Source organism: Aegilops tauschii, chromosome 2 (genome assembly GCF_002575655.3).
Source record: "Aegilops tauschii subsp. strangulata cultivar AL8/78 chromosome 2, Aet v6.0, whole genome shotgun sequence".
Classification (NCBI taxonomy): domain Eukaryota; kingdom Viridiplantae; phylum Streptophyta; class Magnoliopsida; order Poales; family Poaceae; genus Aegilops; species Aegilops tauschii.
In genome coordinates this window covers 346,319,668-346,328,403 of record NC_053036.3, presented here as the reverse complement: position 1 = coordinate 346,328,403, position 8,736 = coordinate 346,319,668, and positions in this window count along the sequence as shown.

The following is an 8,736-nucleotide window of genomic DNA, read 5'->3' as shown; positions in this document are numbered from 1 at the left end:
TGTCAAGGTACGTACTCTATGAAAGACCAATGAGGTGTCTTGATCTATCTCTATAGATCTTGATGCCTAATATATAAGCAGCTTCTCCAAGGTCCTTCGTTGAAAAACACTTATTCAAATAGGCCTTTATACTTTCCAAGAATTCTATATCATTTCCCATCAATAGTATGTCATCCACGTATAATATGAGAAATGCTACAGAGCTCCCACTCACTTTCTTGTAAACACAGGCTTCTCCATAAGTCTGTGTAAACCCAAACGCTTTGATCATCTCATCAAAGCGAATGTTCCAACTCCGAGATGCTTGCACCAGCCCATAGATTGAGCGTTGGAGCTTGCATACTTTATTAGCATTCTTAGGATCGACAAAACCTTCCGGCTGCATCATATACAATTCTTCCTTAAGGAAGCCGTTAAGGAATGCCGTTTTGACATCCATCTGCCATATCTCATAATCATAGTATGCGGTAATTGCTAACATGATTCGGACGGACTTTAGCTTCGCTACGGGTGAGAAAGTCTCATCGTAGTCAACCCCTTGAACTTGTCGATAACCCTTAGCGACAAGTCGAGCCTTATAGATGGTCACATTACCATCCGCATCTGTCTTCTTCTTAAAGATCCATTTATTTTCTATGGCTCGCCGATCATCGGGCAAGTCAGTCAAAGTCCATACTTCGTTTTCATACATGGATCCTATCTCGGATTTCATGGCTTCTAGCCATTTGTCGGAATCCGGGCCCGCCATCGCTTCTTCATAGTTCGAAGGTTCACCATTGTCTAACAACATGATTTCCAGGACAGGGTTGCCGTACCACTCTGGTGCGGAACGTGTCCTTGTGGACCTACGAAGTTCAGCAGTAACTTGATCCGAAGCTTCATGATCATCATCATTAACTTCCTCCCCAGTCGGTGTAGGCACCACAGGAACATCTTCCCGTGCTGCGCTACTTTCCGGTTCGGAAGGGGTGACTATCACCTCATCAAGTTCCACTTTCCTCCCACTCAATTCTTTCGAGAGAAACTCTTTCTCCAGAAAGGACCCATTCTTGGCAACGAAGATCTTGCCTTCGGATCTGAGGTAGAAGGTATACCCAATAGTTTCCTTGGGGTATCCTATGAAGACGCATTTCTCCGACTTGGGTTCGAGCTTTTCAGGTTGAAGTTTCTTGACATAAGCATCGCATCCCCAAACTTTTAGAAACGACAGCTTAGGTTTCTTCCCAAACCATAATTCATACGGTGTCGTCTCAATGGATTTCGACGGAGCCCTATTTAAAGTGAATGCGGCAGTCTCTAGAGCATAGCCCCAAAATGAGAGCGGTAAATCGGTAAGAGACATCATAGATCGCACCATATCCAATAGAGTGCGATTACGATGTTTGCACACACCGTTTTCCTGAGGTGTTCCAGGCGGCGTGAGTTGTGAAACGATTCTACATTTCCTTAAGTGCGCACCAAATTCGTGACTTAAATATTCTCCACCATGATCTGATCGTAAGAATTTTATTTTCCTGTCATGTTGATTCTCAACCTCACTCTGAAATTCCTTGAACTTTTCAAAGGTTTCAGACTTGTGTTTCATTAGGTAGACATACCCATATCTACTTAAGTCATCAGTGAGAGTGAGAACATAACGATATCCTCCGCGAGCCTCGACACTCATTGGACCGCACACATCGGTATGTATAATTTCCAATAAGTTGGTTGCTCGCTCCATTGTTTCGGAGAACGGAGTCTTGGTCATCTTACCCATGAGGCATGGTTCGCACGTGTCAAATGATTCGTAATCAAGAGACTCCAAAAGTCCATCTGCATGGAGCTTCTTCATGCGCTTGACACCAATGTGACCAAGGCGGCAGTGCCACAAGTATGTGGGACTATCGTTATCAACTTTACATCTTTTGGTATTCACACTATGAATATGTGTAACATCACGTTCGAGATTCATCAAGAATAAACCATTGACCAGCGGGGCATGGCCATAAAACATATCTCTCATATAAATAGAACAACCATTATTCTCGGATTTAAATGAGTAGCCATCTCGAATTAAACGAGATCCATATACAATGTTCATGCTCAAAGCTGGCACTAAATAACAATTATTGAGGTTTATTACTAATCCCGTAGGTAAATGTAGAGGCAGCGAGCCGACGGCGATCACATCGACCTTGGAACCATTCCCGACGCGCATCGTCACCTCGTCCTTTGCCAGTCTCCGCTTATTCCGCAGTTCCTGTTTTGAGTTACAAATATGAGGAACCGCACCGGTACCAAATACCCAGGAGCTACTACGAGTACTGGTAAGGTACACATCAATTACATGTATATCACATATACCTTTGGTGTTGCCGGCCTTCTTGTCCGCTAAGTATTTGGGGCAGTTCCGCTTCCAGTGACCACTTCCCTTGCAATAAAAGCACTCAGTCTCAGGCTTGGGTCCATTCCTTGGCTTCTTCCCAGTAACTAGCTTACCGGGCGCGGCAACTCCCTTGCCGTCCTTCTTGAAGTTCTTCTTACCCTTGCCTTTCTTGAACTTAGTGGTTTTATTCACCATCAACACTTGATGTTCTTTTCTGATCTCCACCTCCGCTGATTTCAGCATCGAATATACCTCAGGAATGGTCTTTTCCATCCCCTGCATATTGAAGTTCATCACAAAGCTCTTGTAGCTTGGTGGAAGCGACTAAAGGATTCTGTCAATGACCGCGTCATCCGGGAGATTAACTCCCAGCTGAGACAAGCGGTTGTGTAACCCAGACATTCTGAGTATGTGCTCACTAACAGAACTATTTTCCTCCATTTTACAGCTGAAGAACTTGTCGGAGACTTCATATCTCTCGACCCGGGCATGAGCTTGGAAAACCATTTTTAGCTCTTCGAACATCTTGTATGCTCCATGTTTCTCAAAACGCTTTTGGAGACCCGGTTCTAAGCTGTAAAGCATGCCGCACTGAACGAGGGAGTAATCATCAGCACGTGATTTCCAAGCATTCATAACGTCTTGGTTCTCTGGGATTGGTGCTTCACCTAGCGGTGCTTCTAGGACATAATCTTTCTTGGCAGCTATGAGGATGATCCTCAGGTTTCGGACCCAGTCCGTATAGTTGCTGCCATCATCTTTCAGCTTGGTTTTCTCTAGGAACGCGTTGAAGTTGAGGACAACGTGGGCCATTTGATCTACAAGACATATTGTAAAGATTTTAGACTAAGTTCATGATAATTAAGTTCATTTAATCAAATTACTCAATGAACTCCCACTCAGATAGACATCCCTCTAGTCATCTAAGTGAAACATGATCCGAGTTAACTAGGCCGTGTCCGATCATCACGTGAGACGGATTAGTCAAGATCGGTGAACATCTCCATGTTGATCGTATCTTCTATACGACTCATGCTCGACCTTTCGGTCCTCCATGTTCCGAGGCCATGTCTGTACATGCTAGGCTCGTCAAGTCAACCTAAGTGTATTGCGTGTTTCCGAGGCCATGTCTGTACATGCTAGGCTCGTCAATACCCGTTGTATGTGAACGTTAGAATCTATCACACCCGATCATCACGTGGTGCTTCGAAACAACGATCCTTCGCAACGGTGCACAGTCAGGGAGAACACTTTCTTGAAATTATTATAAGGGATCATCTTACTTACTACCGTCGTTCTAAGCAAATAAGATGCAAAACATGATAAACATCACATGCAATCAAATAGTGACATGATATGGCCAATATCATTTTGCTCCTTTGATCTCCATCTTCGGGGCACCATGATCATCTTCGTCACCGGCATGACACCATGATCTCCATCATTGTGTCTTCATGAAGTTGTCACGCCAACGATTACTTCTACTTCTATGGCTAACGCGTTTAGCAATAAAGTAAAGTAATTTACATGGCATTATTCAATGACATGCAGGTCATACAAAAAATAAAGACAACTCCTATGGCTCCTGCCGGTTGTCATACTCATCGACATGCAAGTCGTGATTCCTATTACAAGAATATGATCAATCTCATACATCACATATATCATTCATCACATCTTCTGGCCATATCACATCACATAGCACATGCTGCAAAAACAAGTTAGACGTCCTCTAATTGTTGTTGCAAGTTTTTACGTGGCTTGTATAGGTTTCTAGCAAGAACGTTTCTTACCTATGTAAAACCACAACGTGACATGCCAATTTCTATTTACCCTTCATAAGGACCCTTTTCATCGAATCCGTTCCGACTAAAGTGGGAGAGACAAACACCCGCTAGCCACCTTATGCAACTAGTGCATGTCAGTCGGTGGAACCTGTCTCACGCAAGCGTACGTGTAACGTCGGTCCGGGCCGCTTCATCCCACAATACCGCCGAAACAAGATAAGACTAGTAGCGGCAAGAAGAATTGGCAACATCTACGCCCACAACTGCTTTGTGTTCTACTCGTGCATAGTAACTACGCATAGGCCTGGCTCATGATGCCACTGTTGGGGATCGTAGCAGAATTTTAAAATTTTCTACGCATCACCAAGATCCATCTATGGAGTATACTAGCAACGAGGGGAAAGGAGTGCATCTACATACCCTTGTAGATCGCGAGCGGAAGCGTTCCAATGAACGAGGTTGATGGAGTCGTACTCGCCGTGATCCAAATCACCGATGACCGAGTGCCAAACGGACGACACCTCTGCGTTCAACACACGTACGGAGCAGCGACGTCTCCTCCTTCTTGATCCAGCATGGGGGAAGGAGAGGTTCATGGAGATCCAGCAGCACGACAGCGTGGTGGTGGATGTAGCGGGATCTCGGCAGGGCTTCGCCGAGCTTCTGCGAGAGGGAGAGGTGTTGCAGGGGAGGAGGGAGGCGCCAAAGGCTGTAGTCTTGCTGCCCTCCCTCCCCCCCCTTATATAGGCCCCCTGGGAGGGGGGCGCCGGCCAAGAACCCATCTATGGGGGGGGCGGCGGCCAAGGGGGGGAACTTCCCCCCAAGTCAAGTGGGGCGCCCCCCCACCCTAGGGTTTCCAACCCTAGGCGCAGGGGGGAGGCCCATGGGGGGCGCCCCAGCCCACTAAGGGCTGGTTCCCTTCCCACTTCAGCCCATGGGGCCCTCCAGGATAGGTGGCCCCACCCGGTGGACCCCCGGGACCCTTCCGGTGGTCCCGGTACAATACCGATAACCCCCGAAACCTTCCCGGTGGCCGAAACTGGACTTCCTATATATAATTCTTCACCTCCGGACCATTCCGGAACTCCTTGTGACGTCCGGGATCTCATCCGGGACTCCGAACAACTTTCGGGTTTCCGCATACTCATATCTCTACAACCCTAGCGTCACCGAACCTTAAGTGTGTAGACCCTACGGGTTCGGGAGACATGCAGACATGACCGAGACGCGTCTCCGGTCAATAACCAACAGCGGGATCTGGATACCCATGTTGGCTCCCACATGTTCCACGATGATCTCATCGGATGAACCACGATGTCGAGGATTCAATCAATCCCATATACAATTCCCTTTGTCAATCGGTATGTTACTTGCCCGAGATTCGATCGTCGGTATCCCAATACCCTGTTCAATCTCGTTACCGGCAAGTCTCTTTACTCGTACCGCAATGCATGATCCCGTGACTAACTCCTTAGTCACACTGAGCTCATTATGATGGTGCATTACCGAGTGGGCCCATAGATACCTCTCCGTCATACGGAGTGACAAATCCCAGTCTCGATCCGAGCCAACCCAACAGACACTTTCGGAGATACCCGTAGTGTACCTTTATAGTCACCCAGTTACGTTGTGACGTTTGGCACACCCAAAGTACTCCTACGGTATCCGGGAGTTGCACGATCTCATGGTCTCAGGAGAAGATACTTGACATTGGAAAAGCTCTAGCAAACGAACTACACGATCTTTGAGCTATGCTTAGGATTGCGTCTTGTCCATCACATCATTCTCCTAATGATGTGATCCCGTTATCAATGACATCCAATGTCCATAGTCAGGAAACCATGACTATCTGTTGATCAACGAGCTAGTCAACTAGAGGCTTACTAGGGACACGTTGTGGTCTATGTATTCACACATGCATTACGATTTCCGGATAACACAATTATAGCATGAACAATAGACAATTACCATGAACAAAGAAATATAATAATAACCATTTATTGTTGCCTCTAGGGCATATTTCCAACAGGTTGGCCTATAAAACCCCCCAGGGCTCACCCATGCAAAGCGTTCAGCCTTCATCCACACACACACTCACCATAGCTAGGAGAAGAGAGGTAGCTCTACCCTTCTTCCTCCTCTAGCAGAACAGCTCAAGGAGCAACCTTGTATACACTTGATCATAGTCATCACAGGAGGACTAGGGGTGTTATCTCTCTGGAGAGCCCCGAACCTGGGTACGTCTCGTGTCCTACCGAGCTCGTGCTCACTCTCGCTTCCGGAACCCGACGACGTCCTCATGGATCGACCTACGATAAGCCACCCCCTGGCATCTGACGTGAGATTACCACGACACATACTCAGGGAGAACACTTTTACCTTGAAATTTAGTGAAGGGGTCATCTTATAATGCTACTGCCGTACTAAGAAAAATAAGATGCATAAAAGATAAACATCACATGCAATCAACATATGTGACATGATATGGCCATCATCATCTTGTGCTTTTGATCTCCATATCCAAAGCATCGTCATGATCTCCATCGTCACCGGCTCGACACCTTGATCTCCATCGTTGTGTTGTGGTCGTCTCACCAACTATTTCTTCTACAACTATCGCTAACGCATAGTGATAAAGTAAAGCAATTACATGACGTTTGCATTCCATACAATAAAGAGACAACCATAAGGCTCCTACCGGTTGCCGATAACTTACAAAACATGATCGTCTCATACAATAACGTATATCACATCATGTCTTGACCATATCACATCACAACATACCCTGCAAAAACAAGTTAGACGTCCTCTACTTTATTGTTGCATGTTTTACGTGGCTGCTACAGGCTTCTAGCAAGAACCATTCTTACCTACGCAAAAACCACAACGGTGTTTCATCAAGTTTGTTGTTTAAACCTTCTTCAAGGACCGGCCGTAGTCAAATTTGATTCAACTAAAGTAGGAGAAACAGACACCCGCCAGCCACCTTTATGCAAAACTAGTTGCATATCAGTCGGTGGAACCGGTCTCATGTGCATGGAAATGTAAGGTTGGTCCGGGCCGCTTCATCCCACAATATCGCCGAATCAATATAAGACGTTGGTGGTAAGCAGTATGACTAACACCGCCCACAACTCTTTGTGTTCTACTTGTGCATATCATCTACGCATAGACCTGGCTCTGATACCACTGTTGGGAATCGTTGCATGGAAAAAAATCTACGCACACGCAATGATCTATCCATGGAGATGCGTAGAAATGAGGGGGGGAGTGTGTCTACATACCCTCATAGACCGTAAGAGGAAGCGTTTCTCAACGCGGTTGATATAGTCGAACTTCTTCGCGCTTCAACCGATCATGTACCGAACGCACGGCACCTCCGCGTTCTGCACATGTTCAGCTCGGTGACGTCTCTCGCCTTCTTGATCCAGCAAGACTTCAAGGTAGTAGATGAGTTCCGTCAGCACGATCGCGTGGTGACGGTGATGGTGGAGTGATCCTCGCAGGGTTTCGCCTAAGCACTACGAAAATATGACCGAGGGCGTAAACGGTGAAGGGGGCGCCGCACACGGCTAGGCAATTGTCTGGTGTGTGCTACGAGCTCCCCCCACATATATATAGGTGGGAGGGGGGAGGGAGCAGCCAGGAGGGCGCCCCAAGTAAGTCGAATCCTACTTGGGGTCCTCCCCAAGTGGCGCCCCCCCTTTCCTTAATTGCTGGAGAAGAAAGGAAAGGGGGGAAGAGAGAAGGAAGGGGAGGCCGAATCCTCCCCCCTTTCCTTTCCCCACTTGGCTGGCTGCCATGGGGGGCAGCCCCTTGTGGGCTGGTGTGCTCCCCTCTTGTGGCCCAATAGGCCCAACATACTGTCGGGGGTGACCGGTACTCCGATGACTATCTGGTTTTCTCCGAAACACTTCCGGTGTCCGAATACCACCGCCCTATATATCAATCTTTACCTCTTGACTATTTCGAGACTCCTCGCCATGTCCGTGATCTCATCCGGGACTCCAAACAACATTCGGTCACCAAATCACATAACTCATATACATCGAACATTAAGCGTGCGGACCCTACGGGTTCGAGAACTATGTAGACGTGACCGAGATATTTCTCCGGTCAATAACCAATAGTGGAACTTAGATGCCCATATTGGCTCATACATATTCTATGAATATCTTTATCGGTCGAACCGTTACGACGACATACGTTATTCCCTTTGTCTATCGGTATGTTACTTGCCCGAGATTCGATCGTCGGTATCTTCATACCTTGTTCAATCTCGTTACCGGAAAGTCTCTTTACTCATTCCGTAATACACCATCCTGCAACTAACTCATTAGTCACTTTACTTGCAAGGCTTCCTATGATGTGTATTACCGAGAGGGCCCAGAGATACCTATCCGATACTCGGAGTGACAAATCCTAATGCCGATCTATGCCAACTCAACAAACACTTTCGGAGATCCTTGTAGAGCATCTTTATGATCACCCAGTTACGTTGTGATGTTTGATAGCACACAAGGTATTCCTCCGGTATCTAGGAGTTGCATAATCTCATAGTCGAAGGAATATGTATCTGACATG